General features: G+C 30.2%; 1 long non-coding RNA gene across 1 annotated transcript; it reads right to left on the reverse strand.

Annotated features, from left to right (window-relative positions):
- Positions 1–11,490: 11,490 nt before the first annotated feature.
- Positions 11,491–17,202, reverse strand: LOC147802041 (uncharacterized). Its single transcript, XR_015430271.1, has 3 exons — positions 16,995–17,202; positions 15,951–16,095; positions 11,491–13,203 (listed from the first exon to the last, which is right to left on the reverse strand). It is a non-coding gene; the product is annotated as an uncharacterized LOC147802041 (long non-coding RNA).
- Positions 17,203–22,523: the final 5,321 nt, after the last annotated feature.

Raw genomic sequence — 22,523 nt, forward strand, 5'->3', positions numbered from 1 at the left:
AACAAGGAAATGATAACGTCGGATCAATGGGCTTTTCGCATTGTGATTGGCTGTTGACTATCACTCATGGTTGCAAGAATTTAGGAAGTTATCGCGTTTATTGTGAATTAAAATAAAAATTTCAGTAATTTTGTGCACGCCTGTCTGTGTTCTCGCGTAATCTCGTATTTGGTGTGATGAAACAATTGGTTCATTGATGGATTGTGTTTACATTTATTTGGTAAACAGACACTGGAAAAGAGGAGATTTGTGTTTAAAAAAGAAATTAGGCGAAAATGTTTTCGAATTTTTAGATATTTATAAATGTAACAATAAAAATGAATGTTTTCTTTGCTATGTTTATTATTTATTTTTAAATAAAAGTATGTCATTTTGATATTAAGAGTATGTTCTTAATACTTTGCTCTTAATACTTTTAAATTAAGTATTCTCTTATAAAAGCTTAGCTGCAATATATATATAATTTTCTTACATTCTGTTGTAAGGAAAAGAAAATTCGGATCTAAATTAAAAGAATAATTATGCCATGTAATGTCTAATCATCCTATGCATATTTCCTAATATTTGTACTTAATTATTAAGCATTATAATTGTAACATAAAAAATAATTCTGGAGTAAAGTTCAAATTGATGTTTAAGTGTTTATATATTATGTTTATTCGACATTAAAAGTGTTTCTACTTCTAACATTTTATAAATGAATTTGTAACCCGCAGTTTTAATAAAATAAAATTATCGCTAGTTAATAAAACTATGGCAAGAGAAAAATTATCGGTAAAATTTTTATGTGGTTATCAATTATTATATATTTATTTGGAAGTAATGAAAAGTAATAATATATTTGTGAATCTAAGCACATCATGATAAGCAATAATATTGAAATGATAAAAATTCTGTGGAAATAACAATAATATTGGAAATGAAAAAAATTCATGTTACATGAAATTTATTTTCAAATAGTTGACTACTTACTTTCATGATGATAGATTAGATTTTTGATTACATATTATTTACTGCTGTGTATTAAGAGTTAGGTCAAATGTACATCAAGTGGCAGTATAAAAATGTTGCTTTTTTTAAACTTACCACTGCTTTATTAGAAAAACAATTTTGTAACAATCAAATAATAAATATATAAAAATCTATATTTGAAGCATATAAGAGTAAAATTTTTTATTTTTTTATTTAGAAACTATCAATCAAAAAGATCCTTTAAAATTTGAATTATATTTATATAATAAGTAGAAGGAAATATTAGCAAAGGAAAAATTTCATAATGAGTCATTGAACAATATATCAATCCCTTTTGAACTGACCCCCCTACTATTTTAATGAAATTTGGTGGAACATGCACACATGATAAAGTAAACAATTCGAACAGTTTTTAATTTGAAATTTGTCCAAGTTATAAACACTTGAAAAAATAAAATTTTCACTGAAAAAACCACTAACTTGCATACTTGCAAATAACTGTATTTTTTTTTTTACTTAAAAAAAGTTACTTTAAGAACTTTTATTTTATAAGTTACTTTTTTTTTACTTTAGAAGAAAGTAAATGGTGTTTAAAAAAAGATTTGAAACACCATTGCAATAAACCTTTCATTTGATACCTTATATGACTTTCTGAGGCTAGGTCAACTTTCAAAGCAACCTGATTTGACCTGTGATATGTGGTCTCAAAGAATTATGAAAGAAATATTTTTTTTTAACTACAACATTCTTCTACACCTTTCAAATTTGTAGCATAGAAATTGAAATTTAAAAAAAAAAAAAAAAACATTAATTATTGCAAACCAAAATTTTTATTAATTGAAAGTGGTATGCTGTACAACTTTTTTCCCCTTTAAGACATTTCATACAATATACATGGAAAACTGAGTAAAAAGCCTAAAATTCTTAAACCAATATATAAATCAATGATCATTCATACCAAAAGTAGTATTTATCCCATACTTTTGTCTCCTAAAATGTATCGAAAATAACATTTTTATTTTTAGCAAGTGTATTATATTTTTCTTATTAAAAAATGGTTTACCTTTTGATATGCAAAAAATATGTGAAATAGTTACAAGATATGAATAACATTTATTTCATAGAAAATATTTTTTTAAATTATGATTATTAACTCTGTTACAATATGTTATGAACAGAATTAGTAATTTTTTAAACATATAAGCATTATAAAATTTTATGAAATAGTTAGGAATGATGTAGTGCTATTTTTTTGTTAATTATTTTTATCTCATTAGACGGTATGAAAAAATCTTAACCTGTTGTTGTTAGTACTTCAACCTTCTAAATGATCTGTGATTTATTTACTTTCAATATCAAAGGCTTCTGTGGGTACGAGTATGACAGTGAGGGTCCATGGGGCTGTAGAAAACGTATCTTAACTTCTTCGTAGTTTATATTTACATCTAAAATACATCGTATCCACCATTGGCTGTACTGCAAAATTACAACATACCCTCTAATATCTTCTAAGAGCAGTTCTAAAGGATGTAACGCCACTGACTGGATCTTACTTTCAGATGAATTTTAATACATTTTCGTTTTAATTGATGTGTGGCTTTCGTGTCTGTTTTCATATATTTTTTTGTGTACCGGAGATTGTGTGGCTTTTCAAAAAAGTGTCTCTATTTCTCACAATCATAATATGATTTTATAATACACAAAATTTGTTTATTGAACACAATATTAAAAAGTGTAAATAATTTACTCTAATTTTTATTTCATCAAAGTTTTTTTTTATAGGATTGTTTTGTGTTGAATGAATATCTAATTTAAATTGGTCTAAATGTTGCTAGCATATATATATATATATATATATATATAGATTTTTTTTTCTGAAAAAGTTATGTATGAATGCTGGAACATGAAGGAAGAAATTTTTTTTACAGTACAACTATCGTTTTATGTTAAAAGGGCATTTATTTTTTATGCTTTGTTTAGAAACATAAAGAGACCAAAGAACATCTTAAGGGATTGTGGATCTCATTTCAAATCAGCTTAAGTAAATAGATTTAAATTGTTTTTTATTATTTGAATTAACAGTATTTGTTTATGCTTACATGGTTACTGCTACTTTATAGCCTAAAATAATAATTTCTTGTTTTGTAATCAAATGGAGAAGTGTATTATTTCTTCTTAGTCTAAATCAACTACAGTTTAAATGGTCATAAAAAGTATATTTAATTCTTAATTTATTTACCATTTGTATCAATGTTAATGTACTCAAAGTTTGGTATGAAATAAAACCTAATATAAAAATGAAGCTGCTTTTGTACATAGTCTTAAAAAAAAGCTACAAGTAAAGTAAAGTTTCATTTTTTCATAACATGTTACACATATATAATTTTTTTTTTCATTTTTTTATCATGGCTAAAATAAATTTTCATAAATTTAATACAGAAAATGAGATTTGTTAAATATTTAGTTAATTTTTTACTCATGAAAAATATATATATATATATAATTTTTATTTTATTTGCATGTATAGAATTGGCCTTTTATGTATAATCTGCACTAAGGCTCTTTCTCATACTGTTTAGCAGTTTTGGAATTTTGACATTTTTTTCAAAAAAATTATTGAATATAGCTTTTTTTATTTTATTTATTTTTGTCATTTCTTAGATGACCCTTTGACTGTCCTTGGGCTGCAACCCGCAAACAGTTAGCCTATACTTATCCCCATGATTCATGCATAGAATAAAAAGGCATACCCCATTAATTTAACAGTACTTTTTATTATTTATTTTTAATTGTTTATTTGTAAAATCGCTGTTTGAACTCTAATGCACCATTGAAAAAGATTTTCCTTAGAGCATGAGTGGTGAGTTTTCATTGCTTATTACTAAGGAAAATAGTGAGGTTAACTGGTAATCAATAAATAATGTTTCAATTTTGATTTGCTACGTTTTATATATGGATTAATTGTATTTGAAGAGAAGTGTGCTTAGGATAAAGCTCAAACTGGACTGACTCTTTCTAGATGAAATTTCAGTTATAGTTTAATGACAGCATTACCAGAATCGACTACACTGTTCCAAACATCAATGATATTAAAGAAAGCTCATCAATATTTGCAACATGCCTGATAAACCTAGTATGAAACACAAGGATAAAAGCAGCAGAATTTTATTTATTTACTTTTTTTTTTCCAGAGTGCCTTCGACATTCTAAATGCTCCTCAATATCGTTTGAACACTAAGTTGTTCTTTTTTTCGTAAAATCTATGCAACTTTTTACAATAGCTCATTCTAAAGAGCGGTCGAAAATATGAGCACAAATGCTATGGCAATTCGCATTTCCGTCGTATCTATGAAGTTAAATTCAAGAATTTAAAAATATTTTCACATTACAGTAAAATTTATTTGTCCAAAACTAATGTTGAAGTTCCTTTAAGAATTAAATATTATTTGTATTTTATTCATTAATGATTATAAAAAGAAGTGTATTTTAAAAGGTATGAAACATTTTATATCATTCTTAACATCATAATTTTTCAACATAATTTTGAAGAGACGTAGTAATTACAAGAAGTTAAAAAATGATATTTTTAAATTTTAGGTATTAGAAAAGCTATTTATCTTATTAAAATTTAAATTTGATTGTGAAAATTACCTAATTAATAATCACGTAAAATACTGTATATCATACAGGGGGTCCTGTAATTACATCTAACACGTTGTGAAATCTGCAAATTGATATTTCATAGAGGAGAAAAAATGACAACTTCATCGTATCAGTTAAATTAATTGGTAAATAGGCGGTATGAAAAATAGAAAACCAGTTTGAATGGCCGATGACACACGAACGTGTTAGTTTTAATCGCCTTTCTAAGTTTTGTTTTCTCTAGTAATCACAAGTTTTTAGTCAATCCCACCTTCATCAGTCGTGATTCATTAAATTTTGATTTTTTTTCCTTGCCTAAATATTAATTTATGACCCTTAATGTGTGTACTCGTTTTTTTACTTAAATTTCATCAAGGATTTTAAAAATATACATTAAGGTTGAACTTTATGAAATGTCCTGTTTAAGTTGAAACCTTTTATTGTTTTTAAATGAAATTATTACGACAACCAGTTTCGACAACAATGATTGTAATAGGATGATTTGAATGCAGTCATCCAACTCCATCCAAACTCAAATATGTTATGCAGTTTAAGTAATGATATTTAAGAGCTTTAAATCTGACTCTCTGAAAAAAAATCGGGATATTACTGAAAAATATTGTGATTGGAGCGCGTGGTTTTTATTTTATTTCATAATCGTTCAACAGCCGACCCAATTTTGGGTTTACTGTTACCAATGTTCAACAACGTCGCCTTGTAATTTTGTACCCAATCCAGAAGACAAGGGAACTCTTGGATCAAGTGTTGGGAAATTTTTTTTTATTGAAACTAACCCGCGTTTGCGTTACACGAAGAAAAAAACCACGAAATCCTATAATCCGTCTACCGTGGAGGATATTTTGCATCAGTACTGTAGTAGGTGCAAGCCGGGTGCGGAATTCGTATCGACCAGCCATTATTGGGATTCGAATCTGGTTCACCTCATTCGGAGGCGAATACTCTTTCCCTTGGTTCCATCTTCACTGAGTATTAACTCTACAGGATGTTCCAATTTTATTGATTGGTACCAATTTTATTGTTTTGTCTAAATTTAGTCATCTTCAAAATGTAAATAGCAATTCGATCGCAATTTAAGGAAATAAACGATTTTTTTCTCTTAATCCGCAATGATTAATGAGAAGCAACCATGAGGGTTGATCAGCAACGTAAACAAGGGGCGGAACTTTCCAGTTTTTAATTATAAAATAACAAAACTACGGAGTTGAACATTAGTGGTCGTAAACCCAAAAATTGGATCAGCTGTTCTACGACGGATATAAAATAAAATAAAATCTATCTATTATAGGCCTGGATAGTAGGGCACTGAACCCATGCCCAAGAGTTCGTGGGTTCATCCACAGCCGGCCGAAGACTGCCCGTGTAGTAAATGGTGACTGATGCAAGTTAAATCTATCGAGTTGCAAAGTCCTCCATGTTCCTATAACAAATCAAAACCTCTGAGGGTACTGAAACAAAAATTTCCTTGTCTTCTGAATTTGTTCAAAATTACAAGGTTACAGAGTTGAACATTAGGAGTCGTAAACCTAAAATTGGGTCGGCTGTTCAACGATGGTTATAAAACAAAATCTATATTTTAAATAAGGCGAGTGAAAAAGTCTTTCTCACAGTTCAAATAAGGGGAAAAATCAAAACTGTTACTCGAGTAACCAAAAGTAGATTACAAGACAGGATGTGAATATTAAAGTGCAAGAGCGTTTAGTTTAGAATAGTAAATTAAGAAAAAGACTTCGACAAAGGAATAACATAAAAAGATTAGTTGAAGCGCTTTATGTTACACACACACATATATATATAGGGAGGGGGGAGAGACTCCCCCCACTCTATAGGTACTGCCGCGGTCATAATTTTACTTCTTATAATCTTAGCTTAACTAAATTACGCCGAAGGAAAAAAATGTAGCTTTAACTTAAACTAAACTCAGTGGCGCGACAGCCCCTAGGGGGCCAAGGCCTACTGGGCCCATCTCAGTTTTCTTGACATTGGGCTCTGGGGGACAGGAGCAGATGTTCCAGTTAGGTGGTCAGCCGAACGCGGAACCCCAAGTGTTTAGTTCCCAAGCATGCTTGGTACTCATTTGTCTACCCACTTAAGGGATGAAAGGCTGAGTCAACCTTGCCCGGCCTGAGGATCGAACCCAGGACCGGTGGCACGGGAGCGCAAAGCACTACCACTCAGCCACCGGGCGTCTAGCTTTAACTTAAGATAATTTAAAATCTGTTCTCCTATTTATATCCAATTTTGTTAGAGGCTATGTGTCCTTTTCGCTCGCACTCACTTGTTTTTTCCTATATTTTAAAAACATGAATGTAATTATAAATGGATGCAGAATTTAACAGAGTATTTATAGTTTGTCTAAGCTAAGAACTCCCCCCGCCACATGGTCTGAGGCCGTCTGCTGCTATGGATACAAGAATAGCGTATTCCAGGGAAGGTAGCTAGCCGACCGGCCTGTGGAGGGGTTAGGGAACTGCATTTGCACCAGAAAGGTTCTGGGATCGAATCCCGGGCAAGGCATGGATGTTCTTTTCTTCTCTGTACTATCTGTCCTTACTGTGGGAGCAACGTAGGCTCACCTAATATGGTGCCCTTGTAAGAGAGGCCAACAAATCTGCCCTGTTAATGTCCGAATTGACGAACAATGTTAACACAGGAGGGCATTGGGGGGGAGGGAAGGTAGCTTCTCTTCACTCTAGGGCTAACACAATAGACTGGAAAAAAAGTCCTCTTACTCTCGCTGAATCTTAGCCAAAATCTGTCCTAAGCAATGACCCCACATCCCTTGAAATAGTTAGACCTCGTTATCATAGTCACCGCCAAGGGTCTTGACAAATGGCTAGGCGAGTTTTTACTTTAGACAAACTAACTATACATTAACTAGTTCATTAAACATTTTTTTAGAAAAAATTGCACGTTGAGACATAAAGGTTTGCCACCCCTGGACTAAACCATCCGACAGAGAGCAATGAAATTTGGCATACTAATAGTTCGTCGCACGAAGGTTACTGTTCACATTAAAACATTATATTACAAACCGTTCGAGCGAAAAACGGATTGGAACTTTCTTGCGTCATGTCCACTTAATTACATGTCGGATAATCGAATAACAAGCTTACACGAATGGAACCAAATCATTTTGTATGCAACTAATGTTAAACTTCCCCGTTTAAACTGACATTCTTTGTTTTTTGTCCCCGCCTAATTGCATGAAGAAGGTACTGAAATGAAAAAAATTTGTTTATTTTGGAGAAATGCTTCACTAACTAAAATGAAATTTTCGTTTTTCAGTTAAGATAAGGATACAATAGGTGGTCACTTCAAGAGGGTCCTGTTCATTAGTTGGTCTAAACAGGTGTTTGGGGTAAAATTGAAAAAAAAAAAATCTAATCTTGCTGCTAGTTATACATTGAAGTGAGCGACGAGTGTTTTACCCCTCTTTGAATTATAGTTTGTTTACGGTAAGAACTCCCCCCCGCCACTAAATCTGAGGCCGTCTGCTGCTAAGGAAACAAGAATAGCGAATTTCAGGGAGGGTAGCTTCTCTTTACTTTAGGGCAGTGTTTCCCAAACTTATGACTTTTGTGTACCCTTTCTAAATTTTTCGTAATGCTGTGTACCACTAATAAAAAAATGAGTGTATTTTTTACTATAAAAAAATTGCACAAAAGTTAAAAATCACTACTGGCTGTTGACACCACTAATTATTAACTGCAAACTCCGCAAAAAATAGCAAATAGAAAAATACGTAATCGTAAATTTTCATGGCTAGCTTTGTTTTTAAATAAGTTTGTTTGAAATTTTCGTTTATTGCAAGATATTTCGCATAAGGACGCGTACCCTCGCTAAACTGTTCCCGTACCCCTGGGGGTACGCGTACCACACTTTGGGAAACACTGCTTTAGGGCAATATGAAGAAAAATGATTCCCTTTCTCTCCCCCACCCGAGACAAAATATATTCTAAATAGTGACCCACACCCCTATTTGAAATAGTTATACCTTGTTACCATAGTCACCCCCACAGGTCCAGACGAATAGGGGAGTTCTTACTTTAGACAAATTGTACTTACTTACACATCATTTAGAATTTTAAAAAGGTACAGAGTGATTTGTTTTGTAGTCAAGATTTGTGGTCCCCTCCTGGTGCGCTATTAGCTTTCATAAGAAAAAATTTCAAAAACGTAACAAATCAGTATACAGTGTGTCTTTCTCTTAAGTAAGAATAATTATTGCTTAATCCAGAGAATAACTCTGAGAATGATTGCAAGTTCAGCGAGAAAAGGATGGATTTGAATTAATAGAGGGGGGGGGGCAATGAATCTGGGAAACGATATATTAAAAAAAATTCCAAACTAAAACAGCTCATTAATTTGGAAATTCTCAAGACGAGGTTAGAAAAAAAAATTTAAAATAAATAATCTGACTATACGTTTGAGAGGAATACGCAATTATTCATGAAAGTCTTAATAGAAACTGAAAGGGAAAATCTAATTTTGATAAATTGACGAATTAAACGGGTATAAAAATAGTCTTCAATTATAGATTTTTTCGGAAGGGATCAAATAATATTTTAGTACCTATATATTATACTATTCACTAATATTGATTTATTTTTATATAACTTTAAATGACATTTATATTTTATGATACTAACACAGATACTATTAATCAAAATTGTTTATTGATCATAAAACTAAGTTTATTTAATCAAAACACTATAATTTGCATTAAATACCATTAAAAATAAAATTTCGCAGAAATTTAGGATAGAATATTGCACTATCCTTTTAATCGAATAACCCGCTCAATTGCATAGATTTGGCTGGAACTGATGATATTCCTTTAAGCGGGGTTGACTGGTTAAACGTTAGCCGTTGTTTCCTCAAAAATCTTAAAGATAACATCATTGATACTTTATAGCTCTATTTAATAACAATAAAAAAGAGTTATTGCTTGTACTTTATTTAGTTTTTTTTTCTCGCTACGTCATAATTTCAATCAACAACAGTTCCGCAATTGACTGATTGTTGACACGTTCTCAGCAGATCACCGAAGTCGAGCATAACTGGCTGCTGTCAGCGTGCGGGTGAAAAACTACTTGGATCAATCTGTGAAGGGACCGAGGGTGTGAGGTATTGGTTCTCGTTAAAATGTTATACGTAAGTACTTGACTTCACGCGCATGTCGTCGGTCTATCGAAGAGAAGGGAGCCTCACCTCGGCAGAGTTCAAAATTGTGATGGCATGTCTTCAGATGATTGTCAGGAATGTTTACCAGACCGTTACCAATAGCCCATTGAGCAGCTTTAGTGCGACGTAAACAACAACAATGAAAAAAAAAATTTACGTGGTGGCACTATGTCACCAAATTATCTCTGAAGTTATCTGAAATCACGTATTTAATTTGTCACGTCTGTCAAAATGTGTTTCGGTATAAGTAAATAATTTAAAAACAGCGGTAATTAAAATTAAAAAAAAATTCTTTTGCAATGAAAGGCAAAATTAATGGGAAAGTGGTACTAATTTGCTTAGGAAAAACGTAGAAAATTACTTCAGTTTTATTAACAGCTGTCCCTCTTTTCTTTTTCTCTGGCCTTTTAATTCCTAGTAAGAATATATATATTTTTTTGGTATTCTCTCTTTAAAAATAAAAAGTCAAACAGCTGATAAAAAATATTTGTTAGATTACGGAATTATATATTTTACTGAAATATAAAATTCAAAATAATTAGTTTGGAAAAATCTTTTTTTGATTCATATTCAAAAATGTATTAATGATTTTGTAAATTAAAGAAGTTTCAATTATAAATAACTGTTTCGCTAAGATTTAAATTACTGCATATTAGTTAAATTGTTTGGAAGTGAACCGCGTTTGAAATATTTGACTTTTTATGCAGGAAAAGACACGGTGTTTCACGTTATATTTCATCTCACCAAATATTATTAAACTTCTAAATTTATTTCTCACCTATCCTGACATGAATAAATACAAAGAAATAATGAAAAAAAATATATTTAATGAAAATTCTGAGTCAAAGTGTTAATGCTGACGCTCAGTTCATTTAAGTAATGTAATAGATGCATATTGAAATACTAAAAAGTAAGCCATTATGTTACAAAAAGCAACATTTATGGAGTTCAGGTACTTATTCGTATAGATTAATCGTAAACAAGAGCCATACTATTATTGTCGCCAATGATGCTTAATTAATATGGGTAATTCCTATTATATAAATTAAAAAAATTACTTATTTACAAAAATTCCAAGTTAATGGTTAATTTCGATATTATGCCTAGTAATGTTGAATACAGTTAATCTCAATTTTAATGGGCTGAACAACAAAAAACAGGTTTTGTTATGTTTTTGCTTATTAATTTTGTCAGTATATACCGTTCAGTTTTGTCCACGATTTCATTGGGTTGTTCAGTACCGAGTTATTGTTTTTTTTGATTTTATTAATCCTGTTCGAAGAGTGGATATTTAGCTAGTTGAAAATAAAAAAAAGTTGAATTACAGTTCGTTAAAAATAAGTTAACTAACGCTTTTCGTTTCCCGAAACTCTTGTTTTTTTCTCAGGTCAAGAGCTAGCCCTTGTACAATACTTATCAATATTTTAGTCAAATAACTTCTAAACGTACTATTGGACGTATTTTCAAAATTTTAATTGAATATAGTAGCATTAAATTCTAACTTGAGATTCATTTAAACTGAAATAGTTGCAGTGTTATAGTAGTAGCACCTTGGATACATATGTACTATAAAATAGTATCTTTCTCTTGATAAAATAGTATCTTTCTCTTGATAAAATAGTATCTTTCTCTTGTTAGTATCTTCAAGAAAGAATAAATAAATGAGATAAATTTTCTTTTGAATATATTTATTTTTAGTGGTAAGAGTACAGCATATGTAAAAAGTATAAAAAAGGAAGAAAAAAAAATTATTCAATTTGAAATTTCAATCTGAGAATTTGAAGCACATATATTTGTTTTTGTTCTTACACAATAGACAGAGTATGGTAGCTAGTTTGACTCTATGAAGGTGCTTGCAGATGCAATCATATAAGGTCTATGACCACTATCAGTGGCATCATCCTGAGAAAAAGAGCAGCTAAGTCTTTCTTTATAACTATTGCATAGCTGCCAACCTTATGAATCAAAAATGAGGAACACTATATGCGACAAAATTATACGCACTAATTACGAGAGTAAGATAAAAATTTAATTATTAAATCATAACATTAATAGACATACATTTAAATATGTAAATTAGTAAAACAAAACTATAAACACTATCTTTTGTGGGAAACTTATAATATTAATGTTTTATAATTAAGAATACCGGTATAATATATTAAAAACAAACATTACCTATTAATATATAATTATTTATCTCCAAATTATAAAACACTGGTAAATAATAATCTACATCATAAACAAATATTTCTGATGCAAGTGTTTAAATACTACAAAAAAAAAAATTTCCAAAAATAATAATTTAGTGAAATAATCAGCAACAGACAGCTATTGGAATAATATTTTCCAATGAAAAGCTACTAAAAATTACTTTAGCACAATAATCACAGGATGCATGCTTGTGGCGATCAGAAAAAAGGATTGGTTTAAAATCAAAAATTTTATGAAAATTCAGAATTTTTATAAAAATATCAGATTGGATTTAAAAATTAGGAACAAATCCGAAAAATTCTGAACAGTTGGCAGCTATGCTATTGTCTGCTTAGTCATCTGTAAAATAAAAGCATTTTTCTAGATAAAAAAATAGAAATCATGTTACTTTAAAATTCTACAGTGGATCAGAATCCAATCAAAGACTTCAGTTATATTAATAACTGACAACCGTGCCGGAAAATAAAGAGCTTAATTATTTTTATGAATTAAAAAAAATATACAATTATATTTAATACATATAGCAAAATCAATGACTGAAATGTTATCTTGTTACGGTACAGAGATATTCTTCAAACTAAATGAGACTCTGCATAAACCATTGTAGAAAATCAAGTCCTGGTAAATATATCTCACAGAAAAGCTTTAAGCAGACAATGCTGTGAGACCATTCCCCGGGACAAACATGAATCATCAGCAGAATCCAGGCAAAAGCTAGAAGAGAACAAGTTGCTTCAAATTAATATTGTAATCAAGATACCTTGTTAAGATTTCAACCAATGGTTAAGTATATAGATAAAAGCACAACTCTTCAAATTGTGAATCTAATAAAGGATTGCATACATTAGTTTGAATCAATTTGAATTACAGAGTGAAAGAACTTATAGCACAGAAGTATAAGTTTTAAGCACAGATTAACAGAATTTTTTTTATTATTATTAAATCTGGCATATCCATCTTTTTCCACGCATATGGCATACTTGCGACACTTTCAGAGTGGTCTCACAACTCTTTTGGGAGGAAGCATCACTCAAACTCATACTCGGGGATTTGACACATCTGTCACTTTAAAATCAAGACATAAAAAAGGAGTGTAAATTATTGCAACATTAGCTTTGTTGCTCGATTTTTTCTTTTTGCAGATCCCCAATTTAGTCAGGTTACTTACATCTGAAAGAGAGGGAAAGTGTCTGATTAATATTATTTAATATTTCTATTGCAGCATCAATCAGGGTTTACATATAAAGACTAATGGCTTTAAGAACAAGACAATCACAGGACATTACATCACAGCATTTAATAGTTAGTCACAGCACAGATTTTATTATATTTTCTTTACACAACATAAATGACCCCACAGCCAATTGTTCAGTTGGTGTGTGCACTGTTGAGTCACCGTTTACCCTAGAGACAGCCACGTAGGCTTCTTAAAGGCACGAGTCCATGATGGATCATGGAATGTGCATGTTGTGTTATCCCCACGCTGACTTTTAATGATGAGCCAGTACATGTTGATGTGTTTGTCCATTGTTCAGGTTTGATTGCACTGTTCCCAGTTTTTTAGTATCTAATCATCTAAATTCTGTCGACATCACCAGTTCCTTAATGAATATTATTTTCTAAACCTTTTACAAGAATAAAAAATAAAATCATAAAATAATTTTCTAAACTTATTAGTATCTAGATCAAACATTAAATTAGTTTTTATTTAGAATGCAATAAATGCCACTGATAAAAACAAAAGTAATAAATATTTTTGAAATAATCAAAGTAAAAGAATATATATTATTAATAAAAGAGGAATATACTAACTGGTAGGGCACTGTCTTTTCCTTAACCACGGTGTGATTAAAGACAAATACTGATAAACATTAAAAGATCATTTAATTCATTCTGACTTTAATTATTTTATTAATACTGTAATAATTTATAAACAGTGCTGTACTAACAGTAAACAATCCATACTATAACAATACAGTTGGGGAAAAAAAACTCACAACGATCAAGGTATAATGCCACTGTTAAAAATATACAATTCTCCGAATAATCAAAACATTATAGTAATAAAAGAGAAAGATACTGAGACACTCATATTAGCTTCTGTTAAGTCTAGATCTCATTTAAGCTAACAAAGAATAGAATTAGATCAATCTCCGTGCAATCTAAAATTTTTTATAATCTCTTTTAGTGTTGAACATATACCCATTGCTATTTAGAAATAGCAATTGGCATTATTCATTAGCGTTATTAGCATTATTCATTTAGTATATTTTACCAAAGGCATTTAAAGTGGAAGAGTATTTATAATTCAGGTACAATAATCAGGTTCTCTAAACAATCTTCCCTCTGTCCTTTAAGGGTAGAACCAGAATCATTGAGAGAGAGAACTAGTCATAAAATATTCTATTGCATCTAAAAAATTTTCTGCATTGTGTAAAGTAGCACAGATAAGAATATTAGAAAAAAACACTCTCTACTGAATATTTTTCTTTACAGCATCATAGTACTAAATCTGTTCAAGTACTGTCAGGGATCTGTCCAGACATTCTGTAAAAGGTCCGTATTTGTAAAATTGGAAAAAAATTACTTGTAATTTGTGAATATAAAATAAACGTTAAGTCACATTCTTTCAACCAGGGTCCTGCTTTTGTGAATTTGTGCAAATAGGGTCTGTTATTGCAAAAAAAAAAAAAAAAAAAACTTTTTCAAGGAGTTTTTAAATTGTAAAGACTTACAAGATTATGTCCAACACTGTAAAATTATAATTACAAGGTATTTTGCCTATACTGCTGAACGCAGAATATTCATTTCGGACGAATAAAGGAAGAAGTGTCTGCTGAAGACAAAATTTATTTAGATTACATCTGTCGTTCCCTCCCCCTCCCCGGGAAGGGCTTATTCGATTAACAAAACAATAATGAAGATAAACGAATTTGTGAAGGGTCTGAGTAAAGGATAAATTATTTTGTGAAATGTCCGTTTTTATGAAAAGATATTTTGTGAATAGTTCGTTAACGGACCCAAATCTCTTCTAAACAGATATCTGACTGTGACTACTCTTTCTTATTTGTATGGGATGAGTTCTGGTTATCTGGCTAAATGTCAAGACAAGATTACAATATTTTCATATAATTAGTATATAAAGTTGTGTATAAATACTCTTCTTTTTTTAGCAACTTTGCTATGCATTCTTCAAAGATGTTTGCCAGTTGAATATGGCCCTGGCAGTTTAAATGTATGTGATCTTAACCAATACATTCATCCACAGATAAAGCTGATTCACAGAACATTAGCCCAAGTAAAATTCACCAAGTTTTAATTACTTCATTGAATCGCTTTATAGTGACATTTTCAAGATTAACAAAATGTTGATGCATACGCTGATCTTTCAGTAAGAGAAATTTCTAAACTCTTCGTTCGAGAAAAACAACTCAGAAATATTTCTGTATTGTGATCTGCCGTGCCAACTACAATCGCCAAGGTGCTAAACAGATTGTAAACTTGCAAATTTAATAACAAAAAAAAAAAAAAAAACACATGTAGATAGTTGTCCGAGGGTGGTTACGAGTTATACCTTCTGAGTTCCCTTCTCTTTTTATTAGTTCCTGGCGGCTGGCTACCCAGGATTATTCTTCCACAGATAACCAAACAAAATCTCCCCAATAACCCCACAAATTTTATTAACCACACAAGCCAGTTTTTTAAAGTTGGGCATTGTACCCAATTGCACATCATTAGTTCCTTTATTTTTAAGAAAAGCAAAATAAATTATTATTATATAGTACAACCATAAGTAATATTAATAAAAAAATAAATAAGTATCTGAATTAGAATAGTTACACAAGATACTAACAATGCCAACAAATGGTTTAGATACATAATCATTAAATATGTAAATAAATTACATTTCAACTTACCAACATGAATTAAGACAAAAACACAATCGTCCCTTCACAACTGCACACTTAATTTGTCCACACCGATTCCAGGGTGTGCAAACATCGATATCCCATTTTCATTCAGCATTTAAGTAATTAGCCAAATACTTCTCCAAGGAATCACCTAGTAAAAAAGTATTTTATGAAGAGAAAGAAGAAATATGAAAAGTTTGCTTTACATTGTCCACGTAAACTGTCAAAAATCTTAGGGTAATGAAAAAAATACAATTATAGATATAGTTTGAGAAGTTAAATAATTGAAAAAATTCAATTTCATATTATTATCCAATAAAGATAACTTAAATTTAAGATAACTTGCTAATCTGAATTATGTTCTAATTTATTATAGTATTTGTATTATGTATTTTAAATAAAACAAATTATTGAGTACAAATTGTTTTGCACATAATTGTGATACACCTATAGAATAAAAATTTTTTTTGAAAGTATGCATGCTCATAATTTATTCAATAGTTAAGACAACCTAAAAGAATAATAATGAATGCAGTAACTGTGAATGAAAATGATAAATATTATCTAAATTTGTTCCATTTCTCTCAGAATTTTTTTTTAGATTAGTTTACAATAAAATTGAAACAAATTATTTTAGACATGATCAAAACCCTCTTCACTATTTTTAAGAAAATTCAATATTAATCTTTCTATATATAATAAATTTTAATTAGCAATATATTTCATAGAAAAAAAAGATACCTCTGTATAATAAACATAAATCAAGTAATTCAACTAAATGAAATTTCATTACTAAACTGCTTCACACAATTTCGGCAGATCAAACAAAGGATTTCTAAGGAAGCAGAGAAAAACTTTGATAAATGAATTTTTATAACGATTTTCTTAAAATACATACATTTTACAAACTATTTACTTTAAAATCTAACGCGTGGTATTCACAGATATTTAATAAAATTCATTAATCTTTTTAAAAATTTCATGCAATTTTTTTATATACTGCTATGAAACGTACACTAATATTATAAATCTTTAATTAATAAGAATTACCTGTAATTAAAACTTTCACGATGATAAAATATGAAATCCCGCGCAGCCAAATACAGAAAATGGCTTCCTCTAACAATAGCTTTTGTTTAAACAACGCCAATTGCTTTGGCGAAAAAGTTTGGTCACACAATCAATATAGGGTTATAAGAAGATTGATGGATAAAAGCTAGCGTCAAGCTCACTCCGCCCAGTTACCAATTCCTAAATTGACCAAATATCTGCACAGGGTCGTCTTTAGTTTTTTTTTATTTATTTTATATTATATTTTTTAATATACTTTTCGACAATTTAACGTGAATCAAGTGTTCTGTATATAGAAATAACTATTTTTCCTTTCTGAAATAGCGAATAATAGCTAATAAGCAGATAAATTTTGATTATTTTTTATTAAAGAAAACAAATAGTTTGGGGAGCAATTTAGACGAGAGAATTTTTTTTTTTAAGTACATAAATAAAAGAAGCATTGTCATAATAAGAGTAAGCAAAGTAGCACTATTTCGAAGAAGCTAACATGGAACTGGGAAGTTAGCAATTTTTTTGTGGGGAGATGGGGGCCACTGGGTACCATCTCGTCTGCAGAGGATCAAAATTGGGTATAATATGAAAAAAAACACAACTACTTCGATTTAGTAGGAACAACATATGACGCAATGCTAAACGAATGGAATTTAGTTGTTGTTTATTTAGTTATTGTTATTAGTAGTTGTTGTTATTTGTTTTAGTTGTTGTTGTTTATTTAGTTGTATTTAGTTTCAATAACTTTTCTTTATAATGCAACAAAATCTGGAGAGCAGCTATTTAAACGATCGAACACTTCGTTTGTTTATTTGTGGCTTGAAGTTAGGCTCGCAGAAAATGCCGCTCATGGGTTAAATTTAGTAGGAACAACACAACCTGTGATGTAGGCTATATTATACCCAATTGTTTGTTACATTAAACTCTAATTTCGGGAAGAGTTTGAAAATTATAGGTTAATATTATAGGGAGTAACGGAGTGTGATGTGTGTTCCTCATGATACTACTTTTGGCCCTTTTTCAGCAATTATTCGCTCTTTAACAGAGAAAAATAATTCTCTTCATACATAGAATACTTTATTCACTTACAAATATTGAAAAAGAAGTTTAAAAAATAACATTAAATAAAATAAATAAATAAATAAAAAATAATCAAAATTTATCTGTTTATTCGCTATTATTCGATATTTCATGAAGGAAAAATAGTTATTTCGATATACAGAACACTTTATTCACGCTAAATTGTCGAAAAGTATATTAAAAAACATAATATAAAATAAATAAAAAAAATTTAAAGTCGACCCTTGCAGGGTATCGAACCCAGGACTTCCGGGACTACAAATCATCCTTGCCCACTGCGCTATCAACTGCACCACGATTCACATACCTGCTCCGCGTATATTTAGCTTTAAGCACCTCCTCACGGTTAATCAACAAATAATATTTTGGAACATTGTGGGCCCACTAATTAGTTTATAAACAATTCCTTCAATACAATTGTTTGTTACATTAGACTCAAATTTCAGGCCGAGTTTGAAATTTATAGGTTAATATTACAGGGAGTAACGGGGTGCAATGTTTGCGTGCCTCCTGATACGACTTTTGTCTTTTTTTCAGCCATTATTCGCTCTTTAACAAAAAAAATAATTCTTTTCATATTTAAAACACTTTATTCACTTAAAAAAATTGAGAAAGAAGTTAAAAAAATAACATAATTAAAATAAATAAAAAATAATCAAAATTTATCTGTTTATTAGTTATTATTCGCTATTTCATAAACGAAAAATAGTTATTTCTATATACAGAACACTTCATTCACGCTAAATTGTCGAAAAGTATATTTAAAAACATAATATAAAATAAATAAAAATTTTAAAGTCGACCATAGCAGGGTATCGAACCAAGGAATTCCGGGACTTCATATCATCCTTGCCCACAGCGCTACCAACTGCACCACGTTTCACATACCTGCTCCGCGTATATTTAGCAAAAAGCACCTATTCCATGTTAGTCAACAAAACATATTTTGGAACATTATGGGACCACTAATTAGTCTACAAAAAAAAAATTCGGTTCAATTGTTTGTTACATTAGATTCTAATTTCAGGCCGAGTTTGAAATTTATAGGTTAATATTAAAGGGAGTAACGGGGTGAGATGAGTGCGTGCCTCCTGATACGACTTTTGTCTTTTTTTCAGCCATTATTCGCTCTTTAACAAAGAAAAATAATTCTTTTCATATATAAAACACTTTATTCTCTTAAAAATATTGAGAAAGAAGTTAAAAAAATTACATTAAATAAAATAAATAAATAAATAAAAAATAATCAAAATTTATCTGTTTATTAGCTATTATTCGCAATTTCATAAAGGAAAAATAGTTATTTCTATATACAGAACACTTCATTCACGCTAAATTGTCGAAAAGTATATTAAAAAACATAATATAAAATAAATAAAAAAATTTAAAGTCGACCCTTGCAGAGTATCGAACCCAGGACTTCCGGGACTACAAATCATCCTTGTCCATAGCGTTACCAACTGCAACACGATTCACTTACCTGCTCCGCGTATATTTAGCTTTAAGCACCTCCTCACGGATAATCGACAAATAATATTTTGGAACATTGTGGGCCCACTAATTAGTCTATAAAAAATTCCTTCAATACAATTGTTTGTTACATTAGACTCTAATTTCAGGCCGAGTTTGAAATTTATAGGTTAATATTATAGGGAGTAACGGGGCGTAATGTTTGCGTGCCTCCTGATACGACTTTTGTCTTTTTTTCATCCATTATTCGCTCTTTAACAAAGAAAAATAATTCTTTTCATATATAAAACACTTTATTCACTTAAAAATATTAAGAAAGAAGTTAAAAAAATAACATTAAATAAAATAAATAAATAAATAAAAAATAATCAAAATTTATCTGTTTATTAGCTATTATTCGATATTTCATGAAGGAAAAATAGTTATTTCTATTTAGTTGGCCCACGAAGGGCAAAAAAAAGTTTTGTTGACTAACCGGGAGTAGGTGTATTAAGCTAAATATTCGCGAACCTGGAATGTGAAGCGTGGCACTGTTGGTAGCGCTGTGTGCAAGGTTGATGTGTAGTCCCGGAGGTCCTGGGTTCGAAACCCTGTGATGGTCGATTTTAAATTTTTTTTATTTATATTGTATTGATTTTTTAAAAATACTTTTCGATATTATAACGCGAATCAAGTGATCTGTATATAAAAATAACTATTTTTTCTTTGGGAAATAGCTAATAATAGCTAATAAACGAATAAATTTTGGATAATTTTTATTTATTCATATATTTTATTTTATGTTATTTTTTTAACTTCTTTTAAAATATTTTTAAGTGAATAAAGTGTTCTATATATGAAAAGAATTATTTTTCTTTGTTAAAGAACGAATAATGGCTGAAAAAGGGACAAAAGTCATGTCAGGAGGCACGCACACATCACACCCCTTATCTCCCTATAATATTAACCTATAAATTTCAAACTCGGCCAGAAACTAGAGTTTAATGCAAATAGCTATTGTACCAATGGAATTTTTTATATACTATTTAGAAGGCCCACAAAGGGCCAAAATAAGTTTTGTTGAGTGACCGGGAGTAGGTGTATTAAGCTAAATATTCATGAGGCTGGCATGTGAAGCGAGGCACGGTTGGTAGCGCCGTGTGCAAGGTTGATGTGTAGTCAAGGAGGACCTGGATTCGAAACCCAGTGATGGTCGATTTCAAGTTTTTTTTTAAATTTATTTTATTTATTTTTTTTAAAAATACTTTTCGATATTATAGAGCGAATCAAGTGTTCTGTATATAAAAATAACAATTTTTTCTTTGGAAAATAGCGAAAAATAGGTAATAAACGAATAAATTTTGGATAATTTTTATTGATTCATTTATTTTATTTTATGTGATTTTTTTTAACTTCTTTTTAAATATTGTTAAGTGAATAAAGTGTTCTATATGTGAAAAGAATTATTTTTCTTTGTTAAAGAGCGAATAATGGCTAAAAAAGGGACAAAAGTCATATCAGGAGGCACGCACACATCACACCCCGTAACTACCTATAATATTAACCTATAAATTTCAAACTCGGCCTGAAATTAGAGTTTAATGCAACTAGCTATTTTACCAATGGAATTTTTTATAGACTATTTAGTAGGCCCTCAAAGGGCCAAAATAAGATTTGTTAACTGACCGGGAGTAGGTGTATTTAGCTAAATATTCGTGAGGCTGACATGTGAAGAGTAGCGCAGTTGGTAGCGTTGTGTACAAGGTTGATGTGTAATCTCGGAGGTCCTGGGTTCGAAACCCTGTGATGGTCGAATTTAAATTTTTTTTATTTATATTATGTTGATTTTTTAAAAATACTTTTCGATATTATAACGCGAATCAAGCGTTCTGTATATAAAATTAACTATTTTTTCTTTGGGAAATAACGAATAATAGCTAATAAACAAATAAATTTTGGATAATTTTAATTTATTCATTTATTTTATTTTATGTGATTTTTTTAAACTTCTTTTTCAATATTTTTAAGTGAATAAAGTGTTCTATATGTGAAAAGAATTATTTTTCTTTGTTAAAGAGCGAATAATGGCTGAAAAAGAGACGAAATTCATATCAGGAGGCACGCACACATCACACCCCGTAACTCCCTATAATATTAACCTATAAATTTAAAACTCGACCTGAAATTAGAGTTTAATGCAACAAGCTATTGTACCAATGGGATTTTTTATAGACTATTTAATAGGCCCACAAAGGGCCAAAATAAGTTTTGTTGACTGACCGGGAGTAGGTGTATTTAGCTAAATATTCGTAAGGCTTGCTTGTGAAGAGTGGCGCAGTTGGTAGCGCTGTGTACAAGGTTGATGTGTAATCCCGGAGGTCCGGGGTTCGAAACTCTGTGATGGTCGATTTTAAAATTTTTTATTTATTTCATATTATTTTTTTAAAAATACTTTTCGGTATTATAACGCGAATCAAGTGTTCTGTATATAAAAATAACTATTTTTTCCTTGGAAAATAGCGAAAAATAGCTAATAAACGAATAAATTTTGGATATTTTTTATTTATTCATTTATTTCATTTTATGTTATTTTTTTAACTTCTTTTTCAATATTTTTAAGTGAATAAAGTGTTCTATATGTGAAAAGAATTATTTTTCTTTGTTAAAGAGCGAATAATGACTGAAAAAGAGACAAAATTCATATCAGGAGGCACGCACACATCACACCCCGCAACTCCCAATAATATTAACCTATAAATTTAAAACTCGACCTGAAATTAGAGTTTAATGCAACAAGCTATTGTACCAATGGGATTTTTTTATAGACTATTTAATAGGCCCACAAAGGGCCAAAATAAGTTTTGTTGACTGACCGGGAGTAGGTGTATTTAGCTAAATATTCGTAAGGCTTGCTTGTGAAGAGTGGCGCAGTTGGTAGCGCTGTGTACAAGGTTGATGTGTAATCCCGGATGTCCGGGGTTCGAA

This window comes from Parasteatoda tepidariorum, chromosome 11 (assembly GCF_982258835.1).
Source record: "Parasteatoda tepidariorum strain Cologne lab strain chromosome 11, Ptep-v5.0, whole genome shotgun sequence".
Taxonomy (NCBI): Eukaryota; Metazoa; Arthropoda; class Arachnida; order Araneae; family Theridiidae; genus Parasteatoda; species Parasteatoda tepidariorum.